This window comes from Eulemur rufifrons, chromosome 20 (assembly GCF_041146395.1).
Source record: "Eulemur rufifrons isolate Redbay chromosome 20, OSU_ERuf_1, whole genome shotgun sequence".
Classification (NCBI taxonomy): domain Eukaryota; kingdom Metazoa; phylum Chordata; class Mammalia; order Primates; family Lemuridae; genus Eulemur; species Eulemur rufifrons.
The window spans coordinates 46,530,798-46,557,929 of record NC_091002.1 but is presented as its reverse complement, the minus strand read 5'-3'; the positions used below and the strand labels follow the sequence as shown (position 1 = coordinate 46,557,929).

Below are 27,132 nucleotides of genomic sequence, written 5' to 3'. Positions count from 1 at the left end.
CCACTGTGGTCTGAGAACATACATGGTATGATTTTTGTTTTTTTGAATTGACTTGAGACTTGTTTTGCGGCCTAAGATATGATCAATCTTGGAAAATGTCCCATGTACTGAGAAGAATGTATATTCAGGAGTTTTTTGGGTAGAATGTTCTGGAACTGTCTGTTAGGCCCATCTGTTTTAGAGTCTTATTTAAGTCCAGTGTTTCTTTACTCATTTTCTGCTTTGATGGTCTGTCCAGTTCTGTCCGTAGGGCATTGAAGTCCCTCACAATTAAAATGCAACTGTTTATTTCTTTGCTTAGATCTTGTAGAATTTGCTTTATGAATCTGAGATCTCCTGTGTTAGATATTAATACATATATATTTAGAATTGTTATGTCTTCTTGTTGAATTGCTCCCTTTACCATTATATAATGACCATCTCATGTTTTATTACCATTGTTGATTTAAAGTACCTTCTAGTAAAAAGCTGGCCTTTTCCTTTCTAACCTTCCCTTCCCTCATCCCTGGAGGATGTTCCTGAAGGCACTGAAAGCAGAAGAGAAAGACAGTGGCAGAAGGAGAGTGGAAACAAGCTCTGTCTTCCTCCTCCTCCCAAGACACAGGATTGGTACAAGACTGGGCATGGTTGAAGGTCATTGTTCAGGGTCCAGCAGTTTGGTCCCATGTGTTCAGAGGAGGAGATGCTGTCTTTCCCACCAAGAGATTTATGTCTGTAGCTTCTGGGAAACATCTCTCTTGAGAATGCCAGCATGGAGGAGAACAGAGCCATGAGACGGGGAGAGACCATTCCGGGATGGTGTTCATTGGACCTCTGAATCAAAATGTGCTTGATGGATGATCTGTCTCTGAACTTTTTTTTTCTGAAGCCAGTTTTGAGTTGAATATTCAGTCCCTTGCAACTCATGGACAGAGTCTTGGCTGACACATCCAGGTTCAAATTTATTTTTCTCCCCAATACCCTTAATTTAATAACAATTTCTTGTTCATTCTTAAATGTGCTTAGTACGATGTGTCCAATTCGGAAAGCATGGGATGTTCTACTCAGAATGAAGGGAAAATAGCAGGATTAAGCCTTGTCTCAATTTGCCTTAATGAGCACTTGCTTTGGCAACATTAGGAATTATAATTCAATAGGTCTTCACTGGAAGTAATTGAAATGAGAATGGATTCTGGCCTTGATATTTTTCATTTCCCTGGGGATTTTGATCTTTTAAACTTTTATCTCTGTTCTGGGTTGTTCATATGAGGTTCCTTTGGAACTGAAACAAACTTCAATTCTGATAAGACATTATATGGGGTGTCTATGTGTTAATAATGGGGTGAAGGAGTTGTTATTAAAAAAGAGTCCCTCATTAACAGACGGGCATTCTGAGTGCCTGCTTTTGCTTTTTGATCTGAGCTAAGTGTGAATTTATGAGTTAGATTGTTTGTTTTTACTTGTAAGAATAATTTGTGGAATTATCTTGGACTATTCAAGAGAAGCCAGGAAGCATTTCATTGTAACGGGTTTCGTTTTTTAAATAAAAATATTAATAGTTTCAGTTCTGGGAAATATGTGGTAATGTTATTAAAATACTTGATAATTTTGTTGGTGGAAGTATAAACTGGTGGAACTCCTTCGGAGGGCAATTTGGAAAATCTATTAAGTGTAAATACACGTGTCCTTGGTACCCACAATTCTACTTCTGGAAGATTTTGCTACAGACATATTCCCAAATGAGCACAAACAGTGATGTTCAAGGTTATTAACTGCAGTATTTTCTTTAACAGCAAAAGATTAAAAGATCCCTAAGTGTTCATCAATAAGAGCCAGCTATACAAGGGCAAGAGCATTAGGGCACCATTGGAGAGTACTAGGCACCTCTAGACTCTGTTAAAGAATGACCTTCAGGATAGGTGGCATGTTAAGTGAGAAAAACCAAGAAGCAGAATAATGTGTGTAGTATGCTACCTTCTTTGTGAAAAGACACACGCACGCGCGCGCGCACACACACACACACTCCCCTTATCTCTGGATGTCAATGGAAGGATCTGTTGGAATGGATGGAATGGAAAAGATAGTAGTGGACCACCTAGTACCCTTTGTAATCTTTTATTTTAGTATTTTTTTAATCATGTATATCTATCATCTATTCAAAATAATGACAAATATATCTAGCTAATAATTTAGTTATTTTCAACTTTGCTTCTAGGCAAAGGTTTGTAGCCTGGGGTTCCTGAGCAGGTTTACAGATGAGCTTTAAGTGGGAGAGTCCATGAACCTCCAGAAATCATCTGCAGAGATGTGTGTGCCCAGGTGCATTTTCAGGGAATGGGATCCACAATTTCCATCAGGAAAGTTTCCATTAGAGTGGTCCAGGATCTCCAGAGGCTTTTGAACTGCTGCTTTAAAGGAGAGACCTCATTCATGCCCAGCAGGATGAGTTTTCACAAGCTGAAACCCCCAGTTCTGACTTATGACAAGACCCTTGGCAAATCTCTTCAATCTCTCTAATTTGAGCCAACTTAGCCCAGAAATTAATGTTGAGTGAAGTGTCCTTAACACATGCTGTTGACTGATTAGTTCAGGCACTGTGTCCAAGCTGTCCCAGAGGGACTGAGGTTTAATTGGCAAACAATGAATGGGAATATGGTGTAGAACAGTGGTCTCCAACCTTTTTGGCACCAGGGACTGGTTTCATGGAAGACAATTTTTCCACGGATGGGGGGTGGGGGGCTGGGTGTTGTGGGTGAGGTATGGTGTGGTGCGGAGCTCAGGTGATGAGGGGTGGCCTGTTTCCTGACAGGCCACGGTTTGGTAATGGGCTGCGGCCCAGGGATTGGGGACCACAGGAAGAGGACCAGCACACCAGCTTTGGCATTAGATGTGAGTCCAGATCAAGTCCTGGAAGTTTTCATTATAAAGTAATAAAAAGAGTAGGCTGGCTGACTCAGTGACCCAGGACAGGGCAATGCCATCCTTTTACTTGCCCAAGACAAAAACCTTGGAATCACCTCTCCCTCCTCTTTCTCTCACATCCCAGATCATCAAGTCCTGCCGATTCTACCTCTAAAATATATTGATATTGATCACATCTGACCCCCTGACAGTTCCTTGAATATGTCAGGGATTCTCCTACCTCAGGACCTTTGGACTGGCTATGTCCTGCTGCCTGGAATTCTCTTTCTCCAGATATCCCCATAGCTCACACCCACATTATCTCAGCTGCTTGCTATGATGAAATGTCACCTCACTGAGGTCTTCCCTCCCATCTTATTAAACTTGTAACCCCCTTTGCTTACCGGCAGCCTGGGTTCTCCTTATCTTGCTTAATTTTTTCTGTGGAATTTATTACCTTTTAACATGCTGTATAATTTGCCAATTTATTATTTTTATAGTCTGTCTTCCCCAAGTAGAATGATGAGATCAATGAAGGCAGGGTTTTTTTTTTTTTTTTTTTTTATCTGTATTGCCAGTTCCTAAAACAGCACTTTGGACACAGTAGGTGTTCAATAAATATTTGTTCCATGAATGAATGCCAGGTACTGTGCTAAGTGCTTTGTGTTCCTTTATTCATTTAGTCTTCACAATAGCCCTTTGAAGCACATGCTATTATTGTTCCCCTTTTGTAGATCAAGAAACTGAGGCCTTGAGAGAATAAGTAGTTTTCCGTGGTCATTTGGTTACTGAGTGGGAGAGCTGCAGTTTGAAGGAGACCCTGGCTCCCGTTGCGGATGGAGGTGGCTGCCCAAGGGCAGGTAGAAAGTTAGTGACGCTCTGTAACTAGGGGTTTATCAATATACGGATGCTCTAACTATAAACTAGGGTTGCTACAGGCTGAACAAATCTCTGGATATACCTGGTACAAAATTATTGACCACAGGAAATGAAAATCCTCCAATATAAATGGTATTGATAGCAAGCTTACATACTTCATTTTAGTGTTGACCTTTTGATCAGTAATTTGGTTTTCAAAAACTTCTCTTTTCCTTTCAAGAAGGAAATATCTAGTAAAACTTTCTTCAGGAACCCTTTATGCTGAAATACCTCTCAGACCACTGTATTTCTCAGGCCACAGATAAACCTAAAACATCTCTTCATACCAGATTTTGACACAGGAGTTGGGACAAATATAAAAAAATTTCCCAACAAATTTGGAAGCAGCAGAAATATCACCTCCATTTTGTGAGAGCTGTTCTTTTTCCTGATGGGCAGTGGATATTACATTCGAGCCACAGAATCCCTCATAAAAAAGGAAGATTTTCTTTTTGAGTATGTGTGGTGAAGACATCCATCTTTGAAACGACTTCTTTGGCAAATTTCTCACTGCAAAGAAACAAACAAATAGATAAATAAATTGATGCAAATCCCCCAAGCCATGATTAGATGGATTTTTTAGAAGGAATTCACTTGCACGGCTATTAAAAAATATCAGTGTGCATACCCAGTACTTGAGAGGTAAACTGATTATAGGGACTAATAATCCTGCAATAAGCTAACATTTCTTGAGCATTTGTATGTGCTAGAGACTGTGCTTTACATAGATTTTCATGTAATCATCAAAATAGTTCTATGACAAAGGTATTATTATTATTATCCTAACATTACCAATGAGATGTGCTAGGTTTTCTCTGTGTGCCTCCTAATATCCTGACAAGCTCTGTACCCTGTCAGGATGACCTGTGTGGGCTGCATCAGTCACCCTTTGTCCTCTGGTTTCCAACTGGGTTTGTCCAGTGGGACCATCAGGAGACTGAAGACCATCATGTCATAGGCTGGCGAAGACTGGGCCCCTCACCTAAGGTAGCAGCTCCGCTGAGCGGTCCTCTCCTCCAGCCTGGGGTCTCTCCAGGTCCCGGACCCCACTATTTCCACTTGTGCCTTTGGGTCTAAGCAATGACTTCCTGCTATTGCCAGCTCTGGGGTATTTCCCCATTCCCTGTTGGTTTCCCTTAATCATGCCCCCGCCTTTGTGAGTTAATCCTTTATTAAATTTTCTTCAATCATCTCTTTTAAGCATGCCATTTATTTCATGCCTGGACCCTGGGTGATACACAAGATACAACAATAGAGTTTTCCCCAATAGCTGCTTCTCCTAAGTGCCCGTCTATATTTTGATATTCATCATATTATTTGATATTAATAGTGACCTGAGAATTTCCAGAAGTAGCAGCTACCTTAATAATGAAGATCCTTCCCTTGGGGGCTGTGGAAAAGGTGGAATTAAAGTTTGTACCTCTTCAAATTTTGACTATCAATTATATGATGACTCTTTATTTCTAAATTGGACCTCAAATATTAAGTAAACAACATGATGTCTTTGCAAATGTCAGTCTGCATAAGTATCTTTGATGGATTTTTTTTTCCAGCCAGCTCCTTTTCAATTTTCTCTTGAGCCATCTGCAGGTTATCCCTCTAGCCCCCCAACTCCCATGGTCTGATGATAATTGGAAGGCCAGGACCAGGTTCAACTTATCCCCAAGTCATTAAGCAGAATGCAAAAATTAAACCTAAGCCAGATGCTGTCCCAGTTGCTTTTCACATCTCAGCTCATTTACTCCTCATTATAGCCCCACAAAGTGGACATTATGATTATCCCAATTTTACAGGCGAGGAAACTGAGAACAGAGAGGCTAAGGATCTTTCCCCGGGTCACAGAGCGAGCAGGTGGGGGAGCCAGGCCACTGAAATCTTTTTAGTCTCCCTCACAGTAGTATCACGTTGAATTGCAGTGCTTCTATAGCCAAACGCTAACAGGAGCCCATCTGGTGCCAAGAGCTGCGCCCTGGGGGCTGTGAGCCCTTGGCGGCCAGGCAGGGCTGGGCCTTACTCTCCTCACGTTCCCTGCTGCCCTCGGGCACAGAGCAGGCCCCAGAGAAATGACTGTCAGACTCTTTGCTGTTGGCCTAGGAGAAATTTTTCTCGCAGGTCAGGTCGCCTGGCCCAGCTACTTACGATGTTAAAAGCAAGACTGTTCTGGAAACCCACTTGTCACCAAAGGCCCTTCTCAAGCCGGTTTCCCATTATTCTGGGCAGTATAACCAGGACGCTGTTTGAATTACTTTTCTTCCTGAACATATGAGGCTCTTGTGATTAGAAGACACAATTCGAACCCTGCAAATGGGGACATTGTGACTCTGTCTCCTGAGGGAGTCCCCCAGCTTGAGCGAGAGAACGCTTCCGTAGAGCCGGGCAGGGACAAGCACACCACACGATGTGTTCCCTGACCCACGGAATGTCCAGAGTTCGAAAACCAAATCACAGTCCTTTTAAAAGCTCAAATGCTCAATCCACTCTGCATGATGTAGTGCAATTGCCTCAGGGATGTAGGTTGTTGAAATTAATTGATTAAGGTAATCCCCATAACAGTTTATAAACCACATTCTCATTGAGGAAATAAAAGGCACACCGGATGCATAATTTAATAAATGCTGCTCTCTCCTCAGCTGCGTGACCCAGCAGGGCTCTGGTTTAACTTTTGCATTTTGCTTAATGATTGTTGAGTACATTCAGCCTCGTGCTGGCCTCCCAATTATTACCAAGTCAGGGGGAGTTGGGGGAAGGTAGGGGAAGTGAAGTATGGTTGTTCCAAGAGAATATTAAAGAAGAACTGGCTGAAAAAATATCAGCCAAAAAAACTTTTTCAGGCTGACATTTGCAAATAAATGTTTCTGTTCTTTAATCAAAAGTTTAATTTAAAAAAGAAGAGAAAGAAAGAGAAAGAAACTGCCACGTATTTACCATCTGCCAGAATTAGGGCCAGGGGTGGGGCACACACTTTATGGGAGATGTCATCTAGATGGGTGGATGGGAAAGACATGGAGAGTGAGGAGGGGTTGGAGGTGGGTTTTCGGAGCAGCTAGGGTTTGGCGCCCAGTGCCGGGAGGGAAGGTCCATTGTGCTGGTAGCGGCTTTCACAAGGGGAAGAGATGCCACAGGCAGGCAGCTGTCAGGGGAGTCTGAAGACAAACGTCTCTTGCGACTTCTCTGTGCCATGGATAATGGAGAATTGCCCAGAGCAATGGGGGTGAAAGGAGAGGCTGCCATGCTTGTGTTTTCATAGCAGGCATAGAGACTGACACCCCCCAAGTGGCTTGATTAGAACAGAAACAATGTCAGAAAATCTGTGGGCCAAAGTGAATCATCAGAACCACCCCTGCCCCACACACCTTGGCTATTTTTCCTTCAGTATTTTTTTTCCTGAAAGTACTAGGTGCTTTGAAAAGATATTTGAGAAATAAAGGAAAGAAGAAAAAAACCCCAATTCCACCCTAAACACAAACACGCTCACATTTTGGCATGTTTTTTTCCCAAACATACTTTGGTTTTACACAGTTGAAATCATAATGTATGTGCTATTTGACGTCCTCATTTTTTCACTTTTGTGAGATTGTAAACATTTGCAACTTATATATTTTAGGACCATTCTTTTTAGAGGGAGGATAGTATTCCACCCAGTGGACATATGAAAATTGACTTTACTATTCCTTTCCTTGCTCTGGGTAGATTCATTGTTCCCTGTTTTCCCCCCAAATACAACAGTGCTTGTCAACATCGTTTTTGTGCATTTTCTCGCAAATTGTTTTTTGGGGAGTTTGATTGCACTCCTCAAATGGCAGAGTTGAAAGCTAGAGAAAATGAGAAAATGGGAAGTTAGCTAAATACAAAGAAGAGCTTATTGGGGTAGAAGTAGGCAGGCAGTAAGGAACAGCTGTCAGGTTCCCATCTAAGAAGCATGTCCTGCAAAAATCTGGTCACATGCAGTGCTAACCTGTGTAATTTTAAAGGGTGGTAGGATAGAATAAATGTGGGAAACAGTTGGAAAATTTAACATGTTATTTTACTGCAGAGCCTATTTTTCCCAGAGCTTTTGACATGGCAGTGTGGCTGTGAGTTACCTGTGGCACCATGTCCAGGAGGTCTCTCCGTGATGGTGGAAATGTCCTCTGCACATCCAGTAAGGTAGTCACTAGCCACGTATAACCATGAGCACTTGAAGTGTGGCTAGTGAGACCAAGGCACTGAAGTTTTACTTTTAACTCAAATTTTAATAACCACATGTGGCTAGCGGCTTTCATAATGGACAAGGCAGGTCTAGAAGAGGATGTAAAATGACTTCTGTCTCCAGTTGATCTGGTCTCAGAATCTCTTTTCTTTTTCCCTGTGTGGCATCTCTGGAGAAAAGAGCATGCTTCACAGAACACACTTCAGGAAAACTGGCACAGAAAATTCCTCCTTGTAGGTCTTTGAGAATTGAAGACCTTTAAGAAAAGCAGGAGAAATTGAGAAGCAAGGTGAGCTCTATGAGGGTAGGAACCCGGCTTATTAATCTTCGTCTTCCAAGTACCAAGCAGAGCTGGCACAGCAGGTGCTCAAGGAAGATTTGAGAGATGAAGTCACCGTCCCACAGATAAGCAGAAGCATTCAACCAGAACCCACGTGTCCTAAAGTGCCCGTGAGCTCTTTCCACTTGCTGCTGTTCAAGTATTACTTTTCCTTTGACCTTTCTCAAGATAACCCTCTTTCCGACCCACTCAGTGAATTTTTTTCCTGCTTTCTGTATCTTATGGTGTTTTGGTTGCTATGATCTTTTTTCTACTTTCATGTGCCATTCTCTAGTATTGCTAACAGCTCTTTAAATAGCTGCTCCATCATGCTTGCTCTTCTGTCCTTCACAGCAATGGGCATGTCGGGTGGGTAGGTAGGATGACATACTCTTCTACTTGATTTATGTGTAGGAGTTTTCCAAATTCAATCACCACCAGAAGTAGGGATAGGTGACTTTCTGTTGGGAACAGTGCCTTGAGCCCCATAGAGGCGCTTGCTTTTTTTTTTTTTTTTTTTTTTCTCTCTCCTTTGTATTATTTATAGCCAACTTAACCAAATCAAGTCTTCTTCTGGGTCAAACACGGTTTAACCCTGGGTGCAATGACTCTTCAAGAAAGCAGGAGTTTAAAAACATTTGAGACCATTCCTTGAAATGGGAGAAGTTTCAGTTATGGTTTTTTTTGGATACAAGGATTTGCTTGCTGAAGCACTTTGAAGAATGGTGGGTAGAAGGAGGTTTAAAGTAAGTTCTTGAACATCTGGGAAATTTCAAGAGTATGTAAGAATGCATTTTTTTGCAAATGTCAGAAAGGCAGATTACAGGAGGTTGAACAAGCAGGGTGATTTTCTCTCCTGTGAAACCCAGAGGTCAGAGTCCAGACCTGGGTGCTGTCAGAGACCCGGGTTTCCCCCACTTTCTGCTCCACTATTCCCAGAATCTTTGTTTTATTATAACACTTGTCACCCTATGATTGGAATGTGGCTGTTTACCTCTAAGCGTGACTTCTGTGTTCCAGGCAGAAAGAGCAAAGGAGAGTAAATGGGCCATGGGCTCTTCCAACTTTGTCCCTCTGTTTTAGACAAGCAGAAGATTTTTCTGGAAGTTGCCCCAGAAGGTGTTTGCTTACATCTTATTGGCCAGAATTGAGTTCCATGGTCATCTTTACGCAAATCTGTGGCCAAAAGATAAAAAATTACCATGGCAAGTTTAGACCAATCATGATCACACCTGGGGCTGGAGTCAGCAGTGAGGCAGGAGGAGGAATGCATATTACAAAGGGAAGAGATGGGGTCTGCCATGACGATATAGCAAGTATCTCTTGGGCATCATTTATTTTTTTATTTTTATTATATAGAGATGGGGTCCCACTCTTGCTCAGGCTGGTCTCGAACTCCTGATCTTGAGCAATCCTTCTGCCTCAGCCTCCCAGAGTGCTAGGATTACAGATGTGAGCCACCGTGCTCTTGGGCATCATTTAAAATCTTCCTGGTCCTCACCCTCATTGCAGGCTTGGCTGCAAGAGACCAACTTTGAAACCTGACCACACCCAGCCTTGAGTGTACGGATTGCATCCTTGCTTCCTGCTCTAGGACGTCCCTGAAGCTGCAGTGTGGGATGTTACTAGGAATACTCAGCCCCTATGCAATGGAAAGTGTGAGGGATTAATTAATGCCTCATGGGAAGCTCTCAGCCAGTGAGGAACACAAGATAAGAACAAATTCTTCCCCTTTGTCCCTTGGGCAGGTAGCTCTCAGATGCATTCTGTAAGACTTCTAGGAAGGGCTGTGAATGGATCAGCTAGTCACCTCAGCAGTGGCCAAAGCAATTACACATCTTTGCAGTGACTCTCTCTCCTTCAATGTTTATTTCCTCTGTCTCTCCATCCTACTTCTTGGAAATCTCACTTCTAAATAAACCACTCATCTATCAGCTTTCATCTCAGGCTCTTATTCCAGGGGAGTCCGGGCTGTGATATTGACCAGCTGGACTTCTGGAAGGGCAGGAACTAGAAGATGGATATGGACACTTGGGGACAGGGACCTCAGGAATAGGAGGGTACAGGACTCTGCTCTAGCCTCAGGATGCCTACTTCTATCACCTCTCTATTACTCTGTGTTCCAGAGATTGCAAACTGAAATATAAGCAGGTCTCATAACCAGGCGAAGCAGGCTGCTATTGGCGTTAAAGAGTGTTGAGGACTGTGGCGACCTGGAGAACACCTGCCCTCTCTAAAGGGGGAAGCCAATAGAAATTTGCTTCTTTTTCATTTTCTTATAAAAATGTTTGAAATCCAAATGTTTCAATTAATATTTTACTATTGTATTTACTACATAAATATTTATGTATCCTTCTATTTGCCTATCAATCCATTTTATTTTTTTTTTTTTTTTTTTTTTTGTTGAGACAGAGTCTCACTTTGTTGCCCAGGTTAGAGTGAGTGCCGTGGCGTCAGCTTAGCTCACAGCAACCTCAGACTCCTGGGCTTAAGCGATCCTACTGCCTCAGCCTCCCAAGTAGCTGGGACTACAGGCATGCGCCACTATGCCCGGCTAATTTTTTCTATATAGATTTTTAGTTGTCCATATAATGTCTTTCTATTTTTAGTAGAGACGGGGTCTCGCTCAGGCTGGTCTCGAACTCCTGACCTTGAGCAATCCACCCGCCTCGGCCTCCCAGAGTGCTAGGATTACAGGCGTGAGCCACCGCGCCCGGCCTCCATTTTATTTTTTGATGCATTCCAAAGTAGGTTGTGGATATCAGTACACTTTATACCTACACACTTCAGCATGCACATCATTAATGAGAGTTCAATATTTATTTATGGCCCCCCTCCCCCCTTTTTTTTTTTTTTTTTTTTTTGAGACAGAGTCTCACTCTGTTGCCCGGGCTAGAGTGAGTGCCGTGGCGTCAGTCTAGCTCACAGCAACCTCAAACTCCTGGGCTTAAGCGATCCTACTGCCTCAGCCTCCCGAGTAGCTGGGACTACAGGCATGCGCCACCATGCCCGGCTAATTTTTTGTATATATATATATTTTTAGTTGTCCATATAATTTCTTTCTATTTTTAGTAGAGACAGGGTCTCACTCTTGCTCAGGCTGGTCTCGAACTCCTGACCTCGAGCGATCCACCCGCCTCGGCCTCCCAGAGTGCTAGGATTACAGGCGTGAGCCACTGCGCCCGGCCCCCCTCCCCTTTTTGGAAGCAACATATACATAGAGTGAAGTGACATTTTAAGTGTACCATTTAATGAATTCTGGCAAATGCACATATCTATGTAACCGAAATAACTATCAAGATATAGAACATTATTATTACCCTAGAAAGTTCCCTCATGTACCCTCCTAGTGTCTTCCCACCCCTATCCTACCAGGGACAATCAGGATTTTCTTTTTTTCCATATAGTTTGGCTTGTTCCTGATCTTAGGGGGAAAAGCATCAGAAATTTAGATTTTCACATGAATTATCTAATTTTAAATGCTGTTAATTAATACAAATTACATAAAAAGCATTGTGTGACCAAATAAATCACAATTACTGGCCTGATGAAATCAGCAGGCTACCAGTTTCCCCTCTGTATAACTTTCACTTGATCCATGTCCATTCCAACGCAGCTTTAGTTTAGCGATGACCCATCCAGGCTGCCCTGGTGTCTCCCTACATGCTTGTATTCCCAGCTATGCTCCCACAGCTAATTGTTGTATTTTTCCCTATTTCCTAATCTACATTCTTGAAAGGGGTCTTTGGTTGGTCCACGTCATTTTTTTATGCCAGACTGTGGTGTCCATTGCTGGTCAGCTCATGGATTGACTGTCCTTGTGGACAATGCTTGCCAATGGCCCAATCAACTGTGGCCATCTAAGTCATGTGATATAAAACATGGCTGCCTATGGGCTGCCCTCATCAAGGGATCTTCTGTTCAGGGCATGGCTGCTTAGATGTGATCGTGGGTAGCAGAGGCAAAGTACATGACTGATAGCAACAATGTGCATCCGTATTCCTAAGTGGCTAAAATAACTTTATGGATGAGGAAACTGAAGTTTTTTAAAAACTTTTAAATACTATATAACACTTATCCTGTGGATGGATTATAACTAGTTTATTGTTTACTACAGTTGGATATCCCGGTGTTTTGGAATTTTTAAAATGATATATACTATTATGAGCATTCTTGTGCAGAAATCTTTGTTGGCATGTCTGATTATTTCTCTAGGATTCACTTCTTCAGAGAGGGTTACAAGAGCAAAGAGTATGTGCATAAATGTTTACCAAATTGATATTTCCATCAGCCACAGAGGAATTTAAAGCAGAAGTTAAGGTTGAAGCTCTGAAGTCTGCAGTGAGAATGAAATGAGATAAGGAATGTAAAACTTGTAGCACAGTGCTTTGTACGTAGTTAAGTGCCCAGTGAATAATAACCGGTATTACCATTTTCCCATGCCCTAGTCACAAGCAAGCATTTGTGATTAAAAAAAATTGCTAACCATCAAAAAATGTTTCCCTTCTCTCTATATATATCTATATCTATATATAATATATATACACCCACACATATCTATATATACATATATAAAAATATATGTGTGTGTATATATATTTATAAATTTTAGAGACAAAATATCACTCTTTCACTCAGGCTGGAGTGCAGTGGTGCAGTCATAGCTCACTGCAGCCTTGAACTCTGGGGCTCAAGCGATCCTCCCACCTCAGCCTCCCAAGTAGCTGGGACTAGAGGTATGCGCCACCATGCCTGGCTAATTATTATTTGTTTGTAGAGACAGGGTCTTGCTATGTTGCACAGGCTGGTCTTGAATTCCTGGCCTCAAGTCATCCTCCCTCCTTGATCTTCGCAAGTGCTGGGATTACAGGCATGAGCCACTGTGCCCAGCCCCATTATTTTTCATTTGCATGTTAGTTTAAAGCTTTTTTATTTGTAGATGAGGTTGTTTACTATTTAGAAACTTATTTGCCTTTTATAATTTGGCTTTTCAAGTGATTAGGACCTTTTTGATATTTTCCTTTATCCTTTTTGTTTAAGGGAGAATGGGAGGATGAAGGGGGCCCTCTATCTATGAGATGTGTTTGATCTCTATTCCCAGCATTGTTATGGGGTAGGCATTATTTTCCCATTTTATGCATGAGGAAACTGAAGATCAGGGAGAATAAGCAGTTTTTCCAAGGTCACAGTAGTAAGTTGGGAATCTTTTTGCCTCCCAAACCTCTGTTCTCGGCTCTATATTGTGCTGCCTTTTGTTCTTGGTCCTCTTGGAGGGAACACGTGCATTAGAGAATTGGGTGCCTGCAGCCTTCCACTTACCTATTTTTACTCTACTGCACGGCATGGTACAAAGAGCTTGTGTTTGAATCCTGGCTCCCACATTTACTGGCTGTGCAAGCTTGAGGAAGCCACTTCCTCTTTCTAAGCCTCAATTTCCCCCTCTGTGTCCTGAGGATAATAATAAGTACTTCACAGAGTACGGAGCAAGATAATGCTTGCAAAGCACTTAGCCCCTCTGCACGAGGAGAGAATGAGGCAAAGAGATTATGAGCAATGATGAGAGACAGTCTTACCATAAACTTCCCAGCAATCTTCCTAGATACAAGAGCCATCAGGTTCCTTTGTGACTTAAGCTAATTTGAATGGCTGTTCGAATCCACCATGTTTCTAATTATAAGCTCTGGGTCGCAGTATGACCAATCCACATGGGTCTTCCGGTGTGATTATGAAGAAAGTTTTATTCTAAGTATATATACATATTTTTTCTGTTTCCCTGGCAATCACCGGGGATAACTGGTGAGCATTTAGGCCAGTAGTACTCTTCTTCTCTGCTTCTCCAAACTGGTTATGTTTTCCTGGCCTTGGAGAGTAAAGTGGATTACCTCAACACACCACAAAGCAAGCCAGTGACTGCTGTAAAATAGCTATTGAGAGCAGTTCATTCTGCAGTTGATGCAAACCTGTCATGGTACAAGACGCCCCAGAACTTTCCCACCAAGAATCAGGGGCACCAGCGAGAATCTACACTGGAGTGAATCGGGGTCTTCAAAGGTAGAAAAACACTTGGAATGAAGGGGTCTCCTCTTGGCACGTGCCTGACTGGCTGGCCTGGGATGTACTTGTTCAAAGCGGTGTGTGCCCCGGACAGGGACTGCAGTGGGTGGGAGAAGAGTTAGGATCAGTTGGTCTGCAGGCCTTGTCTAATTTGGGACTAGGGCTCACTGCCCAGTTTTCTCTTTTAAGAAGCTTCCAGGAAGACTCATTTCTGCCCTTTGAGAATTTTGATCCTTGACATTTTCCAGGTTGGTATTTGAGTTCCAGTTCTATTTTCTACTTTATGGTACCATCCAAAGGCATCCTGAACTGAAAGGCATCTTGTTCATTCCACAAACGTTTTCTGTGACCTGCGTTATGCTGGGCCCTCTCCTAGGCCTGGGGGAAGCATGAACGAGACATGGCTTCCATCCTGGAGAAGCCCCTTTAACCGGTGGGGGCGTGGGGGAGAGGTGTGCCATGTGTGCATACAGACGGTGAGTAGGATGTGGTTAGTGGGATGATGGACTTATGTGCATCTGGTGTTTGTGCTTTTGCTGTTTGCATTTCTGACATCTGTGCCCCTTTTCAGGTTATAAGCCCCCACTTTCCTTTGGAGACCCACACATCTCCAACTTTCAGTTGGTATAGTTTTATGTGGCTGGCCCTATCATTTGGATCGGGGGGTTAACATATGACTTGGGTCTGGCTGGTCAAAACATTTTGCCCTCTGGTGCAGTAATTGGTTCCAGGCTGAGAACATGATTTAAGCCAATGAGTCTCAGTATTGGACCTACTGCTAGGACCATCGGGGGTTGCAGACCCTGGTCTTCATGTTGGAAAGAGGGCTAGAGAGCTCTCTGGAGTCCCCTTTATGAGGGCACCAATTCCATTCACGGGAGCTCCACTCTCATGACCTAATTATCTCCCTGAAGACCCACCTCCTAATTCTGTCACATTGAGGGTTAGGATTTCAACATATGAATTTTGGAAGACACAGACATTTAGTCCATAACATATGAATGCCCTTTACCCATTTTGAGGTTGACATTCAAAATTTTTCTTTGTAAGTTTAAATAGTTGCAAAGAATATTACTTCTGGCCTATTAAAAATGTTGATGCTTTAAAATAAAAATGTAACATGCATAAAAAAATTGTATCCAATGTAATCCAAATGTATCACTATTCATTTTAAAATGTATGAAAAAATTCTTTAAAATTTTACACTGTTCCTTTTTCTCTTTGAATTTACAATTGTTTTTATTTCTACACAGAGTTTTATTCTAATGGATATTAGAATAAATATTCACTATTTGTGCTTCAAAGACTTTTATTGATCATGCTATTATAATTCTCTCCAAGTGAATGTGTATATATATATAATATACATTGAAGGAAAAACAAGGTTTCCTGGCACTATAAGGCTTTTACTGCCTAAAAAATTTCTTCTACATTGGATTTGAAATTCAATTATTATTAATATAATTGAGCCACATAACACAAATTCATTATAAAATATGAGAAATAACTATTGAGCATAAAGAGTAACATTTTATTAGACTGCATCTCTTAATAAGATGGATAGGGCTTTTACAAAAAGGCTGTTCAAAAGGAGGAAATTACTTATTGCTCTAATGATACAGGGCTCAGCATTAATTCTGCTCTTACTATCCATTTTTCAATAGATGTAAATGCTGAGAAACCTTGTTCATCCATGAATAAATCAATAGAAATGAAAAGATTTTTTTTTTTTTACAGCAATGCCACTCAATTATTTAAGCTCCTTCTGAGTTATATGCCAAAAATCGCATGGTGATTTGTCATAAAATTTATTTTTAATAATCTATGAGCTGACAACTCCATTAGGTCTTGCTGTAATATTGTTGAAAGGAAAGAGTTGGAAGCTATTGGAATTGTGGAAGGATTTGTCCTCCTGCCTTTAAGGTTATTCATTGTCTCAGCATTGACTGTGATATTTAGAATTATCCTTTTGTGTGATGCCCTTGAAGTTTTTGGACTTGGGCACAATGCACTCTAGTGAAATTCGGGGTAGGGAGAGGTAGGTTTTCTGTTGTAGAGGGAAGAGGGTGAGTAGGAAAGGGGAGGGAGGAAAAGAGTATGCAGGATGCTCAAGCCTTGCTGGGCAGCAGGGATGTCTTCGGGTGGGGTTGGTTTTATATTAATGGTGAGACATCGGAGATTTGAGAACTGACTCCTTTGAAACTATCCTTGAAGGCTGACCCCAGAGTCTTTGTGGTGTGCATACTCCAGTTTGAGGAACTCTCTTAGAGACAATGTGAAGTCAGGGGTAGGTGGACCATGGTGGGGTTGGGGGATCGGGGAAGGTTTGCCAAGGTAGCTGGGCTTTGAAGAGACCCATGGGAAAGGGGTGCAGTCTGGACAGCAGGGAGAGGGAGAAAAATGGGGGCCTTAGAGGGAGAGCTCAATTTAAATGCTTGCCCCACCCAGTGTGTACAGAATATCAGAAAGTTCTTCACCTTTATTGGCTTCTGTTTCTCATCTTCAAAGTGGGGATAATAATGGTATTTGCAATCTTAGGCTTTTGAAAACTTGTCAGAGACTGTGAAAGTCAAATAAAGTTTTGGACCAGCGTAGACAATGGCAAGAGTGTACCTTGTGCCCAGCAGTATCCTCCCACCCCCCGGGTAGGGGGCTCCACTCTGATCTTCTTTTGGCTGTGCTGGGGCAAGGAGTCCATGGAGCCAAGGGGACATGCCCACCCCAGCCCCTGCCCTCTCCTTTGCACAGCCTTCTGGTCCCAGGCCCCTGGAAGGAACTCCCTGCTTGCAAGTCCCCAGCCTTCTCCCAGTGCTGCGCATGTCTCTTCCCTGGAGCATCCTCCCGGGGCACAGGACTTGAGGATACAGGACTGAGTCTGGGAAGGTGGAGAGAACTGGGGGGCAAGGTTGGAGGTGTTCTCAGTGAGGATGGGGGACTGGAGCACCTCGTGAGCAGAAGTTTCTAGGCCTGGGCAGACCAGGGGTGAAGAGAAAACTCACGGCTTGCATGCTGGGGGCTCTTCATACCTGCATAGTGGGGTCGAAGGTGAGGAGCAGGTGAGCATTGGAGGGGGATGAAAGACCTCCTCTCTCAAGACAAGGGGGAAAAAATGGCGTCTGTGGGTTTCGGGAGTGAGCAGAAGAGGCCAAGGGAGCCAGACTGGGCGCCCCCTGGAGGGAGGCAGACATTCCTTGCAATCCCATCTTGCCAGCCCCATCAGAGCAAATCATGGTCTTTGGCAGAAAATGAAATGTATTTTGAATTTGTTCTATCTACAGTTATTTGGATGAAACTTGCTTTATTTATGTGTTTTTGTTTTGTTTTTTTTCCATGTTATTGTTAGGTGGGTATGTTTGTCAGGGTAGGAGGATAGAAATCATTTAACAATTTGTTACTTTAATTTATAACTTTTAAATATCAAGACTTGTGTATATGGACCTCAGTTTGTATCCTTGCCCCAGGTCCTGTCAATATTAGGGTCATAACTATTTCTGGTACAATAAATATTTTCTTAAAAGAAAAAAAAATCAAAAAAGAAAGAAATAAAGAAAAGAAAAAGGAAAGAAGAGGCAATGGGCAGGTTGTATTAAAATATAAGTCATTCCCAAATGGAGGCTCCTCCTTTCCCTGGGGGCCACTGTACCAGGAAGGCTGGACCTGCCAGGTTCTCAGCCTTGGTGGCTCATTGCAATCACCGGGAGAACTTTACAGACAACTGGTGACTGAGTCCCACCCCTAGAAGTTCTGATTCATTGGTCTGGGGTGAGACGTGGTCATCCAGCTCTTTCAAAGCTTCCTGGGTGATTACAATGCACAATGAAGGTTCAGAAGCAGTGGGATAGAGGAACCCTCAATTGGCTTCAGATGAGCAGGGTAAAGGTTTACCTTTTTTGGGTGGATTGTATTATGCCTGGTGGACTGATTCTCTTAGAACGTGGACTTTTTGACCACTGTAACTGCCTTTAAACAACTACCTACTAGTTATGTTGCCAGATGTTGTTTAATTTCTCTGTGCCTCAGTTTGCCCATGTATGCAATGGGGGATTATAAGAGTTTCTTATCTTTTAGGGTTGTCCTAGGGGTTAATAGGATAACTTATAAAATGTTTAGAACAGTTGCTGGCACTAAACAAGAGCTCCATAGGTACTTCCTAAATAAAAGATAATTTGTTCCAAATGCACCCAGAGTGAGTCATTCCTTTGTGAACAGTCAGGGACAGATCCCCAGGCCTTGATTCGAGAACCTGTCTCCTTTAGCACACTTCCTTAGCAAAGGTACACAAGGTGGCTTGATTTGTTTCTGGACATTTAGTCACGAGAAAACAAACTTGCAGCACAGCTCAGTCTGTACCAACTCAGTGATGATGGATATAAAAGGAGCATTAGGGAGCAGAACAACATGTAATTAGCCAGGTAGGCAATATTGTTGGATTTAGCATCGGCTTTTATTTTTCTGTCTATTTTGGGTGGTGATGATGGGGTTGAAATATCCGGAATAATACAGAGAACGTCTGTACCAACATGAGGGGTCCTTTGTCTCCTGAACTTGGGGCCAGCTTCATGGGCACATGACCTGTGCAGTCGCCCAGGGTCCTGTGCTCCAAGGGGCACAGTATCTAGTTTACTACCTGCTATGGCCATCTTGAAACTCTAAACAGTTTAGTCTTTGAGCTTGTGTTCTGTAGCTGAAGTCTGAAGGGACAACGTATATAAGCAAAGGGGATACCTCCTACTATATATGGACACATGTTGCAGTTCCTTACTGCTCATTTGCATGTAGCTTTCACGATGCTCCATAAGCACAGGATTCCAGGGGACTCACCACCCATGGAGTTCAGTGAGACGCAAAGAGTTGCAAGATAAGCACCTGGCACCTACAACCGAAGAAGCCGTGACACTGACAGCCTCAAGAGGTCATTTTTTCTACAGAACTTGCTTTGAAGACAGAAAGAAGGCAGTGTTGTTCTAAGAAACACAAATGGCGGCCGGGCGCGGTGGCTCACGCCTGTAATCCTAGCACTCTGGGAGGCCGAGGTGGGCGGATCGTTTGAGCTCAGGAGTTCGAGACCAGCCTGAGCAAGAGCGAGACCCCACCTCTACTAAAAATAGAAAGAAATTATATGGACAGCTAAAAATATATATAGAAAAAATTAGCCGGGCATGGTGGCGCATGCCTGTAGTCCCAGCTACTCGGGAGGCTGAGACAGGAGGATCGCTTGAGCTCAGGAGTTTGAGGTTGCTGTGAGCTAGGCTGACGCCACGGCACTCACTCTAGCCTGGGCAACAGAGTGAGACTCTGTCTCAAAAAAAAAAAATTAAAAAAAAAAAAAAAAAAAAAAAAAAAGAAACACAAATGGCCGAGGAACCCTATTACATCTGCTTCCCTGTGTGAGCCAACCACTTACGCTGAAGATGATGACGCAGAATGACAGGAAAGATAGGACAACCCAGAGTTCCTTTTCCTCTCAGTTCTTCCTCACTTATCAGGAAGCCAAAGGTTGACAGTGTTGGTATAATGTACAGGTACCAAGAAGTGAAATAAAAAGAGTCAAGTTAATTTTGTGTAAGTCTCTACTGTTCTGGAGAGAAGGAAACACACATACACACATGAGCTACAAAATGCAAATTGTGTAATTTCAGTGATTGTGCATATGAGTTAAATGCTCTTATATTTGCATTTAAACTGGCATTGCATACTATAAAGATAAGCAGAACAATTCATGCTAATACTTTAATATTTTTTCTTTACTTGGAACAACATTACATAGCAAATAAAAGACACCAGGACAAATTGAGAGACCATGGAAAAAAGGGAAATGCTTTCTATTTTAGTACCTTTAATAGCATCTCCCCCCTACATTTTGAACAAGGCACCTCACTATTTTCATTTTGCACTGGACCCTGCAAAGTATGTAGCCAGCCCTGTCTACATTGTGCTAGAATATGTCAGTCCTTCTGCATCAGTGTCTTTCCACACTGGCTTCGAAACTGTTCAGCTCCTCCAAAGCAGCTGTGCAAAACAGGTTGCTGAGTGAAGGGTTTTGGAAGGACCTTATGGTGAACATGGTTTGGCTTCTCAGCATCCATTTCTTCATTTTTCAATATTTTGGCAATCCTCCCTTTGATCTGTGTGTGCTTCAGTGGGAGGGCCACACCCCAGAGGTCAAAAGTGAAGCACCTGACCCAGAGCTACCTCAGTCACCACATCATAATTTCTTGGCCTTACTGATTGGTTCAGGAATGGGCATGTGATCCATTCAGAGCCAATAGAATGTAAGGAGTCTCAGGCTGGAAATCATGGGAACGTTTGGACCTGGAAGCAAGTTGGCTGCAGGCTGCTGCCATCTTGTCACCATGTATGATCTGAGAAAGAAGCCACTTCATTGAGACAGAGAGAAACCAAGTTTCTGTCACAACATCTGAATTATTAGCAAATTGAGCCTAAAGTCAGGTCTACCCTTTTCAGTTACACAAGCAATAAAATCTCTGTGTTTTAGCCAGGTTTTTCCCCTCTATTACTTGTAGCCTAAAAGAATTCTAATTGATAAATGACATGTGCTAAATTATGGAGTTAAACTATTCTTTGAATTTTTATAACTTGTACAAATAAGACAGTACGGAGATATAAGAGGGAAATATTTTGAGATATTAAATTTAGAACTTTTTTCTTTTTGTTTTTTCCTTTCTATTTCCCATTTAGGGAGGAAGCTGCTTCTGCATTTTCTTTCTTTGGGGAAGGTTTGTGATAGGCAGAAAGCTGAAATTGCCCAAAGGATAATTTTCTCCCTGGATTTTTTTTTTTTTTTTTTGCAAAGCCTAAGTAACACAGGGGTCACAGACTGGGCTTCATTGGGTCTGTTGTGGCCTGCAAGACATTTTTAGTTGATTTTCATAGTATTTTAAAAATTGGACATAGTCTTTTCAAATCTGCATAGTATTTCAAATTTGAATTTCTGAGATCTCCAGGAAAATCAGATTACCTGGCAGCTCTGGTCCTAGAATTCCCATGTGATAACTCCTGGGGGTGCTAAGTAGCGGCTCCCTTTATTAGATGGACCAAGTGGTCCCCAGTTTGCTACAGTCTTACCACTTACTTTTGACCTATTACCTGCAGATTTCACTTATTTACATACTCATTTACATACTCACCTGGGCCCTGAACTGTTTGACTTTGTGGCTCCCAGTGTAAGTCCATGGAGAAAAATGAGGTTTGAGGAGAGAGGGAGTGTTGATAGGAAAGATATTAAAAGAAATAAAAGGATTTCCCCAATAAACAGGACTAATTTCCTCCTGGTCCTTATTCATACATGAACACATTTGTTTTTAAAGGGGAACCACTTAAGACTGTTGCCCTCTCCCTCTTCCTCTCTCAAAGGGAGAGAAGAATGATCATTAATGGCAAATGGACACCAAGAGCTGGCTTCATGCTCAGGAGAGAACGCTGTGCCCCTTCCCTGGTGCTCTACATGTTCCGAGAGACGTTTCCAGTAATGAACTATAGAAATGATCCCTGAATGTATAGTCTTTGTACACATTTTTATGAAGCGATTTTCTCATAGTTACACTTTTACAGTTTGTAGTTTCTCATTAAGGATAAGAATTTTTCAATGTTGCTGCCTGGTTGTCATAATTAAATATCACAGTTAATCTTTGCACAATGCTTCTCTGAACTGATGAATCATCATCCTCATCATAATTGATTGAATTCCTCCTCTTGGAGTGAGCAATTAGATAGGCACTTTAAATATATTATCTCATTTAATCTTCCTTAAAATACTATTGGTTGGTTTGCATTTTTATTTTTGGAGTTACTATCTGGGCAGGGTGTAGTCCCATCGTCTTGAACTTAGGCGTGGTCATGTGACTTACTTTGGCCAATGAAATGTGAGCAGAGTCTTGACTGTTAGAGGTGGAGGCATTCAACTCTCCGATTTCTGACTGTAGAGTCATATGTTGATACGGAGGGCAGTTGGTTGATGCAGCCTAGAGTTCTGGGTCCCCAGAGGACTGCTGCAGTGGTGAAGTTTACCTGGACTGTGGTGGACTTAGCGTAATCGTGAAAAAGACTTCTGATGGGTAGTGCCACTGAGGATTGGGGATTGCTTGTTTCTGCCACTAACCCAGCGTATTCTCACTAATAGAGCAAGTGGTGCTGTTTTTGCATTTTTAGGAATGAATTCCCATGTTCCATTTAAAAATATTTAAGTTTAAAAAGGTATCCTCTTACATGTTTTAGGCTGATTTTAAGACGTTACATACTGATGTGGTAATCAGCGTGAAGGTAGTACAAAAATAACTGCAATTTGAGGAAGGCAAGCTTAATGTCTAACAGGGGAAAGTACAGGATGCTCAAGGAAGGCTTGGCTTTACGGTGGGCGTGGATTGTCTTCAGTTAGTTTTTGTATATTTTGCTTAAGCTGGATGCGGGTTTCTGGCAGGCAGTGAAAATAAACAATGGCAGGGAGAAAAGTGGCTGAATCTGGTTAAAGGTCTAAGGAAGCAATAAATGCTGCCAGTGAAGTTCTGATATAATGAGATTTCACTGAAAATACTGAGAAGAAGGATGGGCACAGATACAAGTGTGATTCTCAGGGCCGATGATGCTGTCAGACAGGCATCCGCTGGGCTTTTCTGTTAGCCCTGCAGAACTGTGCTTGATGTGGCTTTTTCAAACCCTGGAATGCAGGGAAAGAACCATTCTTCAGAGTGGTGCCCTCCCCTGTGGCAGGAGGCAGGAGGGGTCTGTGCCTGGTTATTGGAACTTACTGAACACGATCGTGGTGACATCTGCAAAGTGAGGATTTAGCCGAAGGTTCTGGATGTGGACAATGTGGGAAAATATTAAACAAAATGACTTGTTAGGGTTTTTGCTCTTCACCCCTGCCTCGCCATAATTGTTTTGGGTGAATCATGCCCACTTGCGCAAGTTTGGGCCAAGTTGCCTTAGGTAATTTTTACATAATATTTATAAAACCTTCCTGTAATTGTGACTCATGGTCATGCTTCTACTCAGAATTTTGTTAAAGCTGAACATTTCAGGGAAAAAAAAGGCCTGAGTGATATAGAAGCCTTTCAGAGAACTCAATTAAGGCAGGCAGAGTGGTCAAGGCCATCATTTGCTGCAAATGCCCTTAGTCACTGAAGTCCCAGTGACAGAGATGCTAATAACATTTCTTTTATATCTCTCCTTCATTGTTTTGGAATCAAAAAGCAATAATCATATACAAATGTGTCAAAATGTTCACACAAATGCATAAAGCCCAAAGCACAAGTTTTCTTACTTCCTCCCTCCCCATCACTCCCAATCTGTAGATGTAACCACTGTTAACTCTTTAGTGCATATTCTTCTAGGACTTTCTGTGTGAATACATAATTTTTTTATTTATTTAGCTAATTACAATTATGTTTTTTCCTAAAGTAATACATGATCAGTATGGAAAATATACAGAAACATTTTTAAAAACATATTCCCAACCTTTATTTATATATATATGTACATATATACATACACATATATACACACACACACGCATTTAAAAAAAGAGAATGGTGTCATAAATGCCCTGATGGGCGGTAATACTTTTATCATGTTTTACAGATAAAGAAGTTTGCACTTAGAGATCTTGAATACCAGCCTACAAGTAATGGAGCTGGGATTTGAACGCAGGTTTGTGTGACTTCAAAGCCCATGTTCTTGATAACTAGGCCATACTGTTGCCAACGAACAGAGATTCCCCACATTTTTAATGGTGCCAGAGAATCGTCTAGATTAAATGTACCATTTAAAAAAATCTCACTATGTAGTTTATCAGGTGGACTGAAAAGGTGAATGTTTGGTAGCTTCTGTTTCTATATTTTGTTTGAAGAGTATGATGTTCTGATGCCAAGTGTTCTTTGTGGTTCAAAGTAGGAGTCATCTCAGCTGATGCTAATAAATGGGCCTCAGTCATCCTACACACCACAGAGCCCTGTGCTCAGTTTTCCTTTGGGGAAGGAATGCAGCCATTTTGTTTTGAAGCATTTAACATTTTTGAATAATATAGGTCCCCTACCCTCTTCTGTAAAATGGTCATTTTTGGGAGGGTTGTCATATGTTTCCTCATGGTTAGATTTAAATTCTGCTTCTCCAATCGGGATACTACATGGTGATGTTGTGTCCTTCTCAGGTTATCCCACCTGGAGACACATGAGGTCCATCTTCCCCTCACTAGAGATGTTAATTTTTGTCACTTAGCTGAAGTGTTGTCTGATTTCTCTACTGTACAGGAACTGTTTCTCTTTAAGAAACAGTTTGTCCATGCCTGTGGATGGAGCATCAAAGAAAATAATAATAATAGTAAAAAGAAACAGTTTGTATAGACACACTTTAAGATCACACAAATATCTGTTCTTCATCAAAATTTCTCCCTAGACTTAGCATTTTTTTGATGATTTTTGCCTGAAACCATCTTTACTTTGATGGCTGCAAAATGATTTTACAAATTTGCCACTTCCTGTCCATTTGCCAGTTGGCAGTGAACATTCTCCTGTCGATAAGGAACCCCTCAACCTTGCCCCTATGCTATTTATGTATTTACTTATTTATTTCTATTTCTTAGCAGTATGGACTCATGGATTCTTGTCTTTCCCAATTTTCTTTTTAATTCACTACTGTCCTCAATCATTTTGGTGAGCAAATTGCCCCCGATGTAGCCAGTGGGAGCTGCTCCTGTTGGCATGCCCTCATTGTTCAAGTACTTCCTTATTTTCTGGTATAACAAGATGTTCCAAATTTATCTTGTACCTTTCCTGCTCCAGCCCTGAAATCAGCCACTTCTCCAAAAAGAATTCCTTTTAGGGGGGAATGTTTTTGGAGAACAAGATTTGGGCTCTAGACATGTGCACTGCCTCTGGGCTGTCTTTGCTTCTAGGCCCTCTCAGTAAACACACACACACACACACACACACAAACATACATGTGCACACACAAACATACATATACATATGTGCACACACACACTTTAGAAATCATGAGTTCACATCGATACCTCCCAGAGAGTTCTTGCTTCACCTCACTCCTTATTTATATCTCAAACTGGGCCACTGCTCAGACTAATTGCACTGGTACAAGAGGCAGCACTGAGATAATCCCAGAGAAACTGGGATGTGGGATCACCTTAGTTCACTGCTTCAAACCTTGCTTTGACTGTTAACGTACCACGTGACCTTGTTGGAGAAGTCCATTAAATGTTCCACAGGCTATTTCCTTGTCCTTAAAATGGGAGTCATATCTTGCCCTTGGTAATTTATTTTGGAAGGCTCAGGCAAGAAAGCAATAAATTGTCCTCTTAAAACATACCTTTTAGGGAAGTTGGGACAAACATTAGGACTTGGCTCTATCCGGGAACGCGGTTGCAGCTGCCCAGGTGGTCTCGGCTTCTGCTCTTATTTCTCTACAGTCCATTCTCTTTACAAAGCACTCCAGTGGCTTCCCATTGTCTGTGAGATGTCCCCTAAGTTCCTTCCCACCGTGCACACACCATCTGCCTCTGCCTCCCCCGTGCCTCTCCCCACGCACCCTGTCTCCCTGGGTTCCTGCCCCACGGCCTCTCCTCCTTCCCTTCTGAGGCTGTTTTCATGTTGAGAGATGTGGCTGCTCCTTCCGTTCTCTCTGGCCTTGTCTGAAAAGTTACTTCCTCAGAAAAGCCCTTCCTGCCCCCCTCATTAAGTGGTCTGTTGGAGCTTGCTTACACTGGCTCAAGAAACTCAATTGTTAAATTTTCAAGAGTGTTGCAAGCTGTGTGCTAAACAGCCATTATTTAAAAAAAAGTTTAAACTCACAGTTAAGCAAATTATACTGAAAACAAAGATAATAAACACTCAATGTATAGAATGTAATTATTTTATTGCATCCTATATTCATGGGGTTATGCGCCTCCACTCTGTAGGGTGGAAACCCTGTAAAATGGTGGTATGTGTCTCTTCCCAAGTCCGTGTACAACCATGTCCCATTGGCAGCTTGAGATCAGCCGTGGTGGGAGTATTTGCACAAAATAAATGGGCAAATGCTCTAAATTGGGGCTTATTTCCCCCCAGAGACCTGGTCGTTAAACATTTACCAGCATACCACCGCCCTTGCCCCAGTCACCTTTAATGATATTGTAAAATTAAATAATCCAAACTTGAAACTGTTGGAACTTTAAATTATTTTGAGCCTGGAGAGGAACGTGGCTATTTAGCCTGAGTCATGTAGCATGCACTTGCAACTTCTGCTTTTTCCTGTAAACGATCAGGAAAAGCCAGAGATGAGACCCCCTCAGATCACCACTCTTCCCGCCACAATGTTAAAGCAACCTTCCTTGGGATGTAGCACGCTGTTACCAATCAGGTTGCTATAATGTATGTGTTGACCTTGTGTGGAAAATGTTGCAACCCTGTTAACTGCCTATATAAGCGAAACCTTAACTTCTCTACTTTTGAATACTGACCCATTCTTTTGGAGTCTGTGTTTCCTAGATGGCTGTTCTCAAGATCTGTGCTCAGATAAACTCTATATTTAATCATATTTTCGGAATCTATTAATTAAGATTGACTATATCAACTGATTTATTTCCACAAATTGGAAATCACAATTGGTAATATTTTGTTTAGTTATTGGCTGTTTAAGAAGGGCAGAGCCCTTCTCTGTGTTCTTCACACTCTGTTCCTTGCACCAGGCACAGTAATTGATGTGGGCTCAAAAATCACTTGTTTAACCGAAGAGCTGAGTTGTATGTAATAAATGTTAAAGTTGC

At 42.0% G+C, this 27,132-nt stretch overlaps 1 pseudogene; it reads right to left on the bottom strand.

Annotated features, from left to right (window-relative positions):
- Nucleotides 1–21,698: 21,698 nt before the first annotated feature.
- On the bottom strand, nucleotides 21,699–21,885 carry LOC138401363 (small nucleolar RNA U3; annotated as a pseudogene).
- Nucleotides 21,886–27,132: the final 5,247 nt, after the last annotated feature.